Source organism: Prunus avium, chromosome 6 (genome assembly GCF_965620075.1).
Source record: "Prunus avium chromosome 6, drPruAviu1.hap1.1, whole genome shotgun sequence".
NCBI lineage: Eukaryota > Viridiplantae > Streptophyta > Magnoliopsida > Rosales > Rosaceae > Prunus > Prunus avium.
In genome coordinates, this window is record NC_142289.1 from 4,595,404 (window position 1) to 4,609,787 (window position 14,384).

Here is a 14,384-nt window from a genome sequence, read left to right on the forward strand (position 1 = left end):
TGAAAGCCAATGTATTTATAGCCAGTGGATAATTGGAAGCTTGCGTTTTTGTGTAATGCTTCTAGACTTCGAGTCAACTTAGAAATAAAAGAATAATACATATGTAAATTTAGAAAGAAAGAAACTTTTGGGGAGGCATGGTGGTCTTGGGCTGTTCATTTTGGGTGAAGTCCCCCAACCACCTTTTGTGTAGCAAATCAGAAAGAAAGAAAGAAAAAAGGAAGTGAGAGAGTACTAGTGTGGAGGCGATTTTCATCTATGGCTATGATTAATTAATTATTAGGATTATTTTAGCATTGATCTTCATATTTTTTAGAATTTTAAACAAAGAAAGACTTTTTTATTTATTAAATTCGTGTGGATGGTTAATGCTAATTCAAGTTAATTAAGATTAAATTGGTTTGTATCTAGTGTAGGTTTCATGGCCAATATTGTTGATATATATATATATATAGCTTTCATGGACTTATATATCAACGCATTAGGGTTGTCATTTTCACGACGCTATCAACTTAATAATTCCCGTTATAATATCGATGGCTTCGGGAAACAGTGGGTCCTATTATGGTGTTGATAAAGCAAAAAAATCTCATGCTGGTCTACTATACTATTGTATGCCTGTGAACTTTGGCTCGTTTTATCTTTTTCCTGTTTTTTTTTTTTCTACAGGATGGGTGAGCGATGATTCGGAACCAAACTCAACTATTTGCAGACAGACAAAAAGCAGTAGCACATTCGCCTTTGTGATCAATAAGGCCATAAGGACATGTAGGCCACATAAGTTGCGACGATGTGATATAAAGATCTCATGCTTCTGGTTAACTTTGACTTTAGATAGCCAAAACATTTGAATACTTTGGATTTTCACTAGCTACAATATTGTTGTCTTGTGAAGATATAGGAAATAGCTCGTATGAATAAGGGGAGAAGCCAATCTTTAACACTAGTCCACGACAGTGATTTTGGATAGGCCAATAATCACTTTTATGGAGAATCACTTTAAATGGTTTTAAGTAATTCTGAGGAAAAACACCTCACATGTGCTTCTCCTTGGAATCGTTTAAAATCACTTAAGGTGATTATATCAAAAAGCATGTGGGAAGTGCTTCTCTGCATAAGTGATTCTAACCCTTACAGAATTATTCTGAAACAAGTGAAAAGAAACAGGGATCAATAGACATTTTTGATTGAGAAAGAGAATCCAATGCAGAATGAGTGCTTGTTAATTTCATTCGCTATGTGCTGACTAGATAAAGCCATTTTCCTTTGAATCAACAGTACATGCATGCACATACACCATTTACATCTTTTGTTATAATAATAATAAATATAAAAAAAACAAGGTAAAGACACATTGGGGCCTAGTAGTTAGCAGCTCATTGCCTCCCGTATTAGTAGTAATAAAATTTGATTAGTTTTCAAAAGTCTCATGAATAGTGAGATGATAGTGTTACTTTAATCACCTCTCCGACGTCCAGTCAATTCAAACAATTAAATTTCATTAACATCATATGCACGATTCGTTTTCTCAAGGTATTTATTTGCTTTCCTAGAAAGAGAGTGCGATTATCTTTGTTCTTTCGCCTATTTGACTTTATCTCAGTTTTGACACCAAGTAAAGCAAGGAGATAATGAACACGAGCTTGCATCCATCCATGCATCCCTTGGAAATTTCTGCTCAATAGGACCAGGATAGGGACGACCCCACACACCCATTGCTTTATGAACCACCAAGAGGCCCTTGATTTTGATTAATTATTAAGTTAAAACTTTTTCCACAATAATTGCCATCAATTTATAGATTTTCTTTGTGATCAATAATTATGTTTTGCAGGCATGCATGGTAATCAAAGATTAATTATATGCTACTCTCGTATGGAGTCACCACTTTGGCCAGCACTTTACCCCTTACGAGCCGATCCGGTGTGATCGGGGATTAGTTTGGATTGTGGTTAAGGCTTAAAGGTGTCACTCATAGTTGGAGCCCATCCAGAACCACCTCGTGATTCAGACCAAAAAAAAAAAAAAAGATTAATTATATGGGGTTTGGTATCTGTTGATTTTCCCACGTAAAACCTGAATACGACTTTTGCTTTTTCAGTCTTGCTTTGCTTGGCGCTAGCTGTATGTCCGCTCCGCTCATGACCACTTATTCGATGATTACTTAATTATACATCGATCAAGGTCGTCTAATCTCTAATGACGATGTTTTGACAAATCAAATCTGGATTTAACAATTTTTTTCAAAAGGCGGCAATGAATAGTCAAAGTTTGAACAAGAATAACTGAGAACAAAGATACTTAAGTCCAAAGCTTAATTAACAACTGGATTAGGCCATTTCCATAGCGACCCTCGACACAAAGTAACACCTCAGTATATATAATATACTGTTCAGACGGATTTGGGGTGTAAAAGTCTAACTTTTACGTGGGAAAATTCAACATGGTCGCTTTTTTCATACTTGAGATGTGACAATCGATTTTGATTGGGTGGAGTGGCGCCTATGAGTCTTAATCGACGCTGTATTCTAATTTAATTTTGGATATGTATCACATTATTAATTTTGTTCTTTTGCCCGAGTTTTCAAATTATTGATTTCATATATATGGACATGGCGAATATTAAATACAGTCGCTATTTTCTCAAACCAATTAAAATCCATGACAGTTCATGTGAGAGCAATGGTGTAACAACTTCGAGATGCTAGATATATATCCCCAGTCAAGTAAATAAACCAATTAAAATTGATGACATTTTTTATGGAATTAATGTAAAGAAAAAAAAAACTTCTTTTATGGAATTAAACATTCCCTTTCATTTAGAAATAAAAGAAATAAAATTATGTTTATGTCCAAATAAGCAAATATGTCATAGTTGCAGGAGCCTATCCATCGCATATAGGCTTTAAGGATAACGTGACATAACCGTCGAGACAAAGTAAAGACCTAAAAGATCGAATGGAATGATACATAGACAAGTAAATCCCTTAGTAATACATATTTACTTTACTTCTTAGTGCGAAGAGGATGTCGTGAGAGAAATCAGTGAGTAGTTCAAGGTCCCCTGACAAGGCCAATTGGAGTAGTTCAAAGTACGGTCAGACGTTAGTGTGAAGAGGTAAGGCCGTCCTTGACTTTTGAGTGGCCAAGGGTTAGAAATTAAATTAAGGGCCTTAATTTTTCTTTGTATGTAATCATAGTTTAGCAACAAAAAAAAATTTGCACATGTATTTTCTTTTGGGCTTAAATAAAGTAGTTTAATTGAACTAAAATAACAAATGTAAACTATCCTATGGTTGGCCAAAAACAAAATTAAATTAGAAGAATTAAACATTTTCTTGAAGGAAGCCTTTGATTAATTTAATTGCATAGTTGTTCACTACTACAAAAATCTCAATAGACGATGGTAATCCACGGTCGTGTATCCGGTTTTTCAACCGTCGTGAAATCGACCGACATCTTTTGATGCATAAAACCACGACGGTAAATCCCCGTCGTCTATTAGATGTAAAGACGACAGTTTTTTTGACAAAACCATCGTTGTTTATGTGTAAAGCCGACGGTTTATAAATAACCGTCGTTATTTATGTGTAAAAACGATGGTACTTTGTTAAAGCCATCGTCATTCAAATATAAAGATGTCGGTATTTTAATTAAAAAGCGTCGTTAATTGTACATAAAGATGACCGTAATGTGTTTAAAACGGTCATTGATTATATGCGTAGATGATGGGATTTACATTAAAACCGTCGTCTAAAGAGTTCCCATTATGTTTGAATGTGAATTAATGCCTAAAAATCGCCGTTGATTAGCTATGAAGACGACTATTGTATTGTAAATTTGTTGTCTACAACAATTTTAACTAGAATTCCAACTATATTGTTTTATTCATGAATACATACACTGAAAAATTATTTATTTCATAAAACTTGAAGATTCAATATTATTACATAGTTAATCAATCTTTTTTCCTATCACATACATACTTCCTAAATAACGGAGTATACTAAATTACATGATTCCTAAAATCAACCTTTTCTCTTTCCCTTCTAGTTCTGTATCAACTTATAGCAGACTGATGAGATAAGCAGTCCAGCTTCCCACCAACCCATAAAAAAGCTGAAATAGAATCCCATATAGCAAACTCAGTTGGGAAAATGAATATGCATGGCAGTGTGAGAAGCACTGGAGCAACCTGCATTAAAAATTCCATTAAAACCAAATTAAGATATATAAACATAATTAGCTACACACATTAAATACACAGTTACATTAACACAAATCCAGTGGTGCAACTAGTGGATATGACAGCATGCAAATCCAGATGTTAATGCCATATGATGATGGTCGATAGTCGATATAATCTATTAACTTGTTGCTGTAGTGATGTAGTCTAGAAAATGTAAACCTATGTCCTCTTCTTTGTTTTCATTTTCAGTTTATTTGGATGTTTTTAATTCAAGATGTCTTTCTGCCAGTGATATATGATCAGTTGAGAATTGAATTGATCTTTTTTCAATTAGAGATGTCTTCGCATGCCTTTAATTGCAAAATGTCTAGAGTGAGTTTTGTCTGAATTTTTGTTTGCAAACATATCTTCTTAACATTGCAACTGAGACAAACAGAGAAATTATTTTAGCAGCCCTGGACATGAACAACAACAAAGCAGCACTGCATAGCCACATAATGAGAAGTCTTATTGGCTGAGGAAAACTAAATGAAGTCCAAACCAATCTAGGGAAGAAGTACACGCACTCACCCCTTTTGAAAACATTCACATTTGAAAAACAGCTGTCTTCCTGCAAGAGCATTCAAAGATTCAGAGGACAAGACAGGAGTTTGGTGTATGAATGGCTTGATGCGTGCTTCTGCTTCCCTAATAGAGCAAATATCAGCAGCATATTTTACCTCCCTCATTTGACTCTCTGCTTCCATCTTTATATCACCAATAAGAAAAACTTGATTTTTATAACTGGGTAAGAAACAATCACACTGAACTTTTAGCAACACCTTCAACAATCTAAGAATTTAAAGAGATATTCAAAAGTTCTCATAAATCAATCAGGAAAAGTTCAAAATGAATCATACCCATTAATTCCTCGGTGTTAAAGATTATGCTTTAAAGTCTCTTTCTCAATCTTACTTCCTACAAATCCCTTCAATTTTTCTGTAGCAGTGAAGTTTTCAATGGGTTTTTACATTTACATTCGATAATTCATCAAAGAGACAAGAGACAAGAAAATATGAGAGTTTCAACTTTCAAGGACTTACACTGTTGAGCAAATAACAAAACGCCAAATTTCCCAGCTGATTTTGTTGTTCTACTCCGCTATTTTCCCAGTAAGCAACGCTCAACGGGCATCAAATCATCTTCTAAAAGAAAAACAACAAACATCTCTCAAAGGGATTAACATAAATGTACAAGCCCAAACACAAACACAAAGAAGTTAGAAAACCAAATTCATGAAACCAAAACAATTGCTTGTTGGAATACTGATTTAAACGAAGCACTCAAATGAACAAGCACAAAGTAATTATTTAAGGGAAACTAAGAACAAAAAAAAAAACAGAGGACGGAGAGGGGGAGAGGTACAAAACACGAAGATGCACACTAAAATCCACACTTGCAAAAAACAAAAACAAAATCCACATAATAATCAAACCCATTGATACAGATAAAAGGGTGGAGAAAGCTAAACCAGTAGAACATAATGCTAGAAATGGATTCTTACCCAATAAACCCTCAAAAAGAGGAAGAGGATGAAATTTGTGTTTTAGATCCTCTAATTTATGTGTCTAATTTGGGAATTGAAGAAATAGTGGAAGAAATTAGGGATTCTGATATTTGGGAATCAAAGAAATGAGAGAAAGAGAGGGAGAAGGTGAGGAGGCTGAGGGTAAAGAGGCTAACCTTGAATGCCACCTACCACAGAACTCTGACACACGAATTTGGAAAGGGTAGTAACATGAGGGAAATGGCGAGCTCGGCGAGCTTGTGACATCGACAACGCGAGCTCGGTGACCACGAGAGCGCGAGGGAGATGGTGCTTCAGATATGTGATAGAGAGATGAGATTGGAAGTACTTATAGGGAGGCAGATCTCGGTGACCTCCTTGACAGCGAGCTAGGTGACGATGGCAACCAAGGGGCTCAAGTGGCCACGAACGTTAAATCGAAAACTGTGAGCTCCTATGACGGCGAGCTCAGTGACGCCGGCAACGAACAGTTACAGATTTGTTTAAGAGACTGAGAAGATGAGATGAGAGGGAATGTTGAAGAGAGTTGAGGAGGGTTTCGAGTCGTGGGTGAAATCTGAAATTTTTAAGTGGCCTTTTGGTTTACCGTGTTTTGAAAAGACGAGACTTGTTCAATTGACAACGTCGTGTATTTAAAATCAACCCAATTGAACTGGCTTTTAGCGGTGTATTAGATCATATATCACGACTGTTTTGTAAAAACGTCGTCTTTTAAAAATATAACGGTTTTAAAGTGCACCGTCTTATATTTGGGGTCGTGGTTTAAGGATATTGTAGTAGTAGTTGTTCCAAAGCAAATTAAAAAATTTAAGTGGGCCTTGTATTGTAAATGATTTGAAGTGATGCATGGAATCCAGAAATGTATGGAATAAGAAAATGCATGAGCTAGAACAAACACAAGACCGGAAATAATATTATTGGAAACTATTGGGGAAGAAAATATAAGGAGATGAAAAAGGAGAAATTAAAGACTTGCATTAACAAAGCAATCATGGAAATGGAAGCTCCCATGCGAGCCTCGTTGGACACAGCTGAGTCCACAGCTGATTTTATGGTGGAGAGGGCATTGGAGCAAGATGTTGAATAGAAAGTTGCAGACAATTGGGCAGAAGCTACTCCAACAAGAAGCAAGAATAATGAAAATGAGATTTTAATGTTTGTGGCAGTGCATGAGCCTGCATGGTAGGAGCCCATGGCTAATGGCCTAATGGGTTCGCGAGAAGTGAGAGAACAAGAAAGGAATTAGCAAAAGAAGAAGGAGCCTAATGGGTTGTGCCTAAGTGCTTGGTTTAAGGCATGATGAAAGCTAATGTATTTATAGCCAGTGGATAATTGGACGCTTGCGTTTTTGTGTAACGCTTCAAGACTTCGAGTCAACATAATATATAAGAATAATATATATGTAAAGAAAGAAAGAAAAAAGGAAGTGAGTGGAGGCTGTTTTCATCTATGGTTATGATCGTTAGGATTATTTTGGCATTATTGATCTTCATATTTTTCCTAATTTTAAACAAAGAAAGACTTTTTTATTTATTAAATTAGTGTGGGTGGTTAATGCTAATTCAAGTTATTTAACACTTAATTGGTTTGTATCTAGTGTAGGTTTCATGGCCAATATTGTTGATATATAGCTTTCATGGACTTATCAATGCATTAGGGTTGTCATTTCACGGTGCTATAAACCTTATAATTCCCGTTATAATTTCGATGGCTCAGCGGAAAAGAAAGGATCATATGATAATCACTCTGCGTAGTCAGTTTGGGATTAATGATATTATATAAAATGTGACAAAATCAATATAAATAAACAAGTAAGGAAGAAAATTGTATTTATTATGGTGTTGATTAAGCAAAAAATCTAGGGGTGCATCCATCATGACGGAATGCTTTTATATATATAAAGGGTTTATTCAGGGGCACACTTTTCATTGTGAGAATGTGAAGGTAAAGAGTTTAATTAGCATTTTGTGAAAATTGGAGGAGCCAAAGGTGTTTTATCTAGGGGTGCATCCATCATGATGGAATGCTCACCAAGGATACCCATGTACAACAATGACTTAGGACGGGAAATTTGACCAAAACTCGCACGCAACCGAAACCATTGTCGTACATAGGCAACCTCATTGAGCACTCATCAAAGTTCCTTAGTGAAAATTCTCTTGACAAGCTCACACAATCCTCTACGCCACTCGAGCGTAGTCATGCACGAAAACGTTCTTGCAGAGTCGATCAAGTGGTCGAAGTAGGGTGGGTCAAGCTTCAGCGAGTGCGGGGAAGTGAGAGATAGGGAGGGAGTGTTTGAGAGAGAGAGGTGAGAAGGTCGGGGATGGAGAAAGGCATTGGATGACAGTTTATGCAATATTCCAATCCAATCCAATTGTAAAATTTACTTCAATTTATAAGTCCACAGCACTCATACGAACACTATTAATTACTATCAAACAAACATGCTCATGCTGCAAACTTATAACTGAATCTAATAAAATCAAGGCAAATTATCTTATGCGAAAGGTGGTGAACAAGCATGTGTTAATGGTTTATTTCTCATAATTATTTTCAAACCAACTAAGCTATAGTTCTTAAAGAAAAATAATGTCTAGTTGACCCTTTGACAGTTTGTCCTAATTTGCCCATTAGAGCCGGTGAGAGGGCTAATGTAATAACCCGGTCCTAAATTAATTTTTAATTATTAAATTATTCAAGTAAAAGACGATTTTACCCCGGGAATATTTAAATGATTTTAGTGTTGACCTTTCTGTTTGGGGAAATTTTTGGTGAAACTGTAACATTCTGGTTCGAAAAAGTAATAAAATAATTAAAATAAGAGAAAATAAATTGTAATAAACAATAAAATAAATTATTTGAAATAATTAAGGTTTTTGAAAATTAAAATATTATTTGTTATTTAAAGAGGGGTAAAAAGGTCATTTTAAGTTCAAGAAGGAATTTGGAAATTCCGATTGTACCGTTGTGTAGAGCACGTCGAGATGAGTCCGTAGACACGTAGTGGGCTCGAACCGAAGTCGTAACAAAAAAGTTACGATAAAAATTGTACCAGTGGCAGAATCATAATATTTTCGAAAAATATTTTTAAACCCATCTCTCTCTCTCTCTCTCTCTCTCTCTCTCTCTCTCTCTCTGCGTCGCGCCCCCCTCCCCTTCGGTTTCTCTCCCAGCTGACACCACCCATCCTCCAAGCCGCTGCCACCGTACACCACCGGTCGTAAGACCGGCTAAGAACGAACCACCACCACTCCAGCATCTCACCCTGCCACACCTTGACGCCACCGGCCGCCAAAATCCGTCGGAAAAACGAAGAGAAATTCCGGCCGGTTTGAACGGAATTTCCCACCGTTCGATCTCCGTCCTCTGTCCACCATTTCCGGCAATCAAGGTATGGATTTTCATCTACTCTTCGAGCTCTGGCTAATGGTTGGTGTAATACCTCGAAAAAATTCAAGGTGGATTTTCATATTTTAGTGAAAAATAATATAATGGTGGAGAATGATTATGGATATTTTATCAAGTGATTTTGGATTGAGATTATTAAATTAAGTGTGTTTAATTTCAAGTTGGACAAACATGACCAAAATACCCCTATGTGTGGATAATTACCAAAACACCCTTGTAGGCAAAGAAAAAGTGAAACGTGGAGGACATCAAACCATCCTCCTCCCATTCTTCCCCCCTTGCCTCAAGCTTTCATATCCACTATTTATGAAGAGATGAGTCACCTAGTCTAAAATGGTGAGTCACCTAGCCTAATTAAGATTCTTAAATCATGAAATTATTCTCTTCCTTCCCATTCATTGTATCATCACTCTCTTCTAACTTGATGACTCACCTAGCCTAAGGCTCTTCAATCATGAATTTACTCTTATCCTCATCATTCATTGTATCATCCCTTTCTTCCTCATTCACCTTAGTTTAATCCTTATTCTTCTTTTGTTCCTATTCAAAATCCAAAATTTGTCACTTCCTTGGAGCAGCCGAGAACTCAAATTTCGGAAGCTCAAATGAGAAAAGTTTCTTCATAAAAGTTGTTCATTTACGTGATTCCTATAAGATACTCAAATTTCAGCTCAATCTGACTAGTATAGGCTCTAAAATGTTGGTATGATCACAATAAGTTTACCATTTCCTGATTTCACAGTAGTATGCTCGGTTTCAATATGTTTCTGTGATTTCCTGTACTCAAATGACTTTGGTTCCTTCATCAAAGTTGTTTGAAATGCTGTCTATTATCATATATCAAACGTTTAGGTTGATCGGACTTCTATAGCCATCTTGGGAACATTTAGAGTGGAACTTGTTTATAGTCTTCGACCTTAGTTCCTTCCCTCGTTTTCAATCCAAAACACTCATTTCAAAAGCTCAAAACACTATGGTTTCTTCATGATAGTTACTCCAAATTCTCCTCTTTATAACATATCCAAAGATCATCCAAACGCAACCATTATAACTCTCTGAAAATTGGTATGAACAAAACTTGTTCAATTGATTATGTTGAATTTCTTGTTATAGATGTGTACTTTCTCTCAAATGGCTTGTTCCTTATCATTCAATTGCTCAAATTAGCCACTATCATCTCAAGTAAATGATTCTTTGAAGGCATGAAGCTCATCTTTTTATTGTCTCTTTGAGTACTAGTTATAAACCAAGTGTTGGTTAGAATGCCTCAAGGATATATATATCTTTCGAAGTGTGTTTTTGTGAAGTTCTAGATTATTTCGATGTGAATTTGTTCCAATTTCATTATGGGATTTTGTTACATCAAAATGAATATCTCAAGGGTTATTTCAAAGTTGGTTTTGTGTCATTTGAATTTAAATTTATTTTTGTGAAATTTCAAAGTAGAGACTATCCTGCTGGAATTGTTGTGATTCTGCTGCATACCCTGTTTTGAATAAGTGTTTGAAAACTTCCTAAACTTGGATTTTCATGAAATTGTAGTACGTTTTACTTTCTCGTATTTTCTTCAAATCTGGAAAGTTTTATCCAGTTTGGTTGGTGATCGGTTCATAATTGTATATCATTTTGTACCCTTCTAGCTTATGATTTGGTTATGTTTTTGAGTTAAACTTGTGCTTTTAATCATTTTTGTGTTTATCTTTCAGTTCATTGAGCTTTAGGTAATAATGATGGCTTTAGAGAGCATAATTCATGCAATTCAAGCATGTTAAGGCCTAATTTGGATGAATGGATGAAGAGCTTAAAGACAAACTCATTTTGGCTACAGCCCCCTGCCAGTCCAGTTCCGTAGGTCATATTGCAAGCTTTGTTTCAACAACCTACATAGCTCTAATGAGGCCACATTCTTCATGAAAGTTGTTCCAATTGGTGTGTACTATAACATATCCAAAATTCAGCCCCATTGGATAAATCTGGAGTCCGTTACCTAGCAAACACAGAACCATGCTCAGGATGGATCTTATCAGCGCGGAAAATGAGTTAGCAATTTGTTTCGGCCTTAACTTCTTCCTCCGACCTTGGATTGGCCCAAATAACATATGGCTGGAAATAAGACATTCTGAACTTCAATTTCGAGTGCTTAAAGTTCTAATTTGATTAAGAGAAGCCCAAGTTGTAAGCCCTTGAAGTTGCTGGTCATGCTGACCTCAGCATGTGCTGGTTGGATGCTTGGTCATGGTGAGCTAGGTATGAGCTATCATTTCTGGTTGGAAGCTTGGTCATGGTGACATGAAGATGAGCTAGGGCTGCTGGTGGGATCTATTGGTGAAGTGCATCACCCAATTTAGATTTTCTAATACAAGTGCATCAACCATTTCAGATTTTATAAAACAAGTGTTGTATGCATTAGCCATATTGAATTCAAATTTTCACTTCCCCTAGGCCTATAAATAGGGAAGTTCTCTAAGCTTGTAAACACACCCCAAGGGGGGGAGCTCTCAAACACTTCTCTAGAGCTCCCTTCCATTCTCTCTCTCAAATTCTCTTAGTTTCTCTTTCTAGTTTTCAATTGTTGTAATGAAATCTTTTGTGCTGAAATTTTCCTTAAGTTTTTCTTAGTTCCACTTTACTTTTCATTATGTAAATTCTTTTCTTTAGTTTCAAGTTTGATTAGTTTCCAAGTTTCAATTATGGTTTTTGTTCTTATTCATTATGCTTATAAGTTAATATGCTAGTTTGAATGATTGATCACCATTTAGGCTTGCATGTTAGCTATCTTGGTTTGAATTAAGAGTAGACACCATGCTTTAATTCGAATTGAACTATGAATAGGAAGAGTATGTATGGACATTCGACAACAGGGATTAGATACATGCTTGGTTGTTTAAATTGTTCTTCTATGCTTAATGGGTTCCTAATGCTTAATTTTAGGTTAGACAACAAACGATCAAATTAGGGAATTAGGAACACAAGGTTATGACCAAACACCATGGCTTAATCATACTTTAGCTAGAATCAATCCATTAATCTAATTGAACTTGGGAACTTATCTGCTTGAGTTAGTAATTTCTTTCTTCCTTGTTTTATTTATTTCATTTCTTTTTCATTTCTGTTTTGTGTAGGAAAAATGAATTGGATCATTCAATTACCAATCCTCGTGGGATCGACCTCGCACTTACATATGCTATACTACCAAACGGCTCGTGCACTTGCGAGTATCACAAGTTGAGGATGCAACTGAATCCATTTTGGTGCAGCTGTATCTACGCAACAGTTGGAAATTGTAATTTTGGTGATTTTTCAAAATAAAGTGTACAAACCTAAAAAAAAGAACGTTATGCAGCCTAGTCTGTTTTGGTTTCTATTTTGACATGCTTCCTTAACCCTAATTTTTATCAAATTTTGACATCTTTAATGTTTCTATGTCTAGTTGTGATCTGGAAAGTTTTACATTATTCTGATTTGAACTCAATATTTAGTGAATTTTCAAAGTTAACGTGTTCCAATCCAAATGTTTAGCAAAACTGAAATTTTAGTTTTAAATTGATGTTTTAAATTTTCTTTATGAGTCTAGAGCCAAACCACCTTATTTTAAACATCCCAAAGAGTAGAACTATTATAGGAGGTTATAGGAGGGGAATAGATTAGTTTTTCATTGACGCTTGGTTCTATGCTTGCTTGCATGTGAGGTTAAGGGAGTAACAATTGGGTCAAACAACTTGTTAAGTGTATTATGGGGTTTTAGGTCTATGTGCACTAGTAGGACACTCAAAATTTGTTTCCTTATTTCCAATGAATTTTAATCAGTAAATTATCTTAATTAGGTGTTCTACTCTGCGTACTTTCGAGGATGAAACCGCACAAGGTTAAGCTAGCTGGACATGAGGTAGAGTTTCCTGATTTCCCGATGCTTGGGCTATGTCACTTTTAATCTTGGTGCTTATATCTAGTATTATAAATATGAATATTATTGTTGCTTTGCTCGATGAATATTATTTGATGATATGTGAATATTATTATTGATGTTTTTTCCGTGGATATTATTTGATGTTGGGTGAATATTATTATTCTTGTGATTAAGCCTGATATATATTATTGTTATTATTTGTATCATTATTTCGCAGAGATAAATGAGGTTTGCACTGCATTACATATGCATCATAAATATAGTGGTGTTTGGGGTGTGTGTGTGTCATTTGAGGTATATCTAAGGGGTGGGAGAAGGCCTTAGATATATCTGAGTAAAAATGCGGAATATATTTAAGTGACAGGAGCAGAGCTTGAATATATTGAGGTGATGGGAGCAGGGCCTCTAATGAAAAGTGAAAGTTGAGAAACTCATAAATAAAAGAAAAATGGGTTAAGGGACAGATGGGCGCTAGTTCATATTTTAGGGTATTCAGAGCCACGGTGGTAAAACGCATGGTATGGGACATGCAGGCTTGTTGCCTTAATATATGAATTAGTGGGATTAGAAGGGAGTGAGTTCATGGCATCATCACATATGCAAATTTATTTATTTGGTCTGATTGCATAATTTATATATCTTGTGTTGTTTGATGCATGACATTTTGATTAACTGGGATAATTGACCTTGAGGGGTTCGACGGTACTCTACTGGGCATTAGAATGCTCATATCCTAATAGATTGTGCAGGATTAAAGAAGAAGTTTGAGGAAGCGGGTTCAACTAAGCTGCTGGGCTTTTATTGTTGATTTGTGTAATTAATATTTGTAAGTAGTCAACCGTTTGTTAAAGATCTTAGTGTGTAGTTAACTACAAGCTACTGCGACTCTGATTTTGTGATGTTCAGTAAATTTGTATTATTTTGTGGTTCTATTTCTCATCATATCATGGTTGTAGGATTTTATTCTTATAACTATGGTATGACTCACACCATGATTCGGGAATATTCCTTGTTTTCGAATCGGGTTGTGACAGTTGGGTAGGATTGGAACAATTTCTAGCCTAGGTAACTCGAATTACAATTCAAAGTTTGGCCAGTTATCAATTTGAAATTTCAGCCACTTCCGGTCATTTTTCGGGGTAGGTCCAAGAACAAAAGTGGCTCCAATTGATGTCTTGAACCTAGGGTAGGAATCTTGGCCCTTGATTTTGAAGTTTTCCGGCGATCAGTATCGCTTAGGACACCCACACGCTGCCAACGCATGGGCACTGTAGCAGAGGGGCATTTTGTTCCGATGCAATCCCCTTGTT

General features: G+C 35.9%; 1 long non-coding RNA gene across 4 annotated transcripts; it reads right to left on the reverse strand.

Moving 5' to 3' along the window:
- Window positions 1-3,899: 3,899 nt before the first annotated feature.
- Window positions 3,900-6,402, reverse strand: LOC110768375 (uncharacterized). Of its 4 annotated transcripts, none has more exons than XR_015836299.1 (5): window positions 5,733-6,402; window positions 5,272-5,370; window positions 5,089-5,167; window positions 4,760-4,972; window positions 3,900-4,195 (listed from the first exon to the last, which is right to left on the reverse strand). It is a non-coding gene; the product is annotated as an uncharacterized LOC110768375 (long non-coding RNA). The 4 variants fall into 4 exon arrangements; XR_002528444.2 differs by having other exon boundaries at window positions 5,272-5,373; XR_002528443.2 differs by having other exon boundaries at window positions 5,912-6,401.
- Window positions 6,403-14,384: the final 7,982 nt, after the last annotated feature.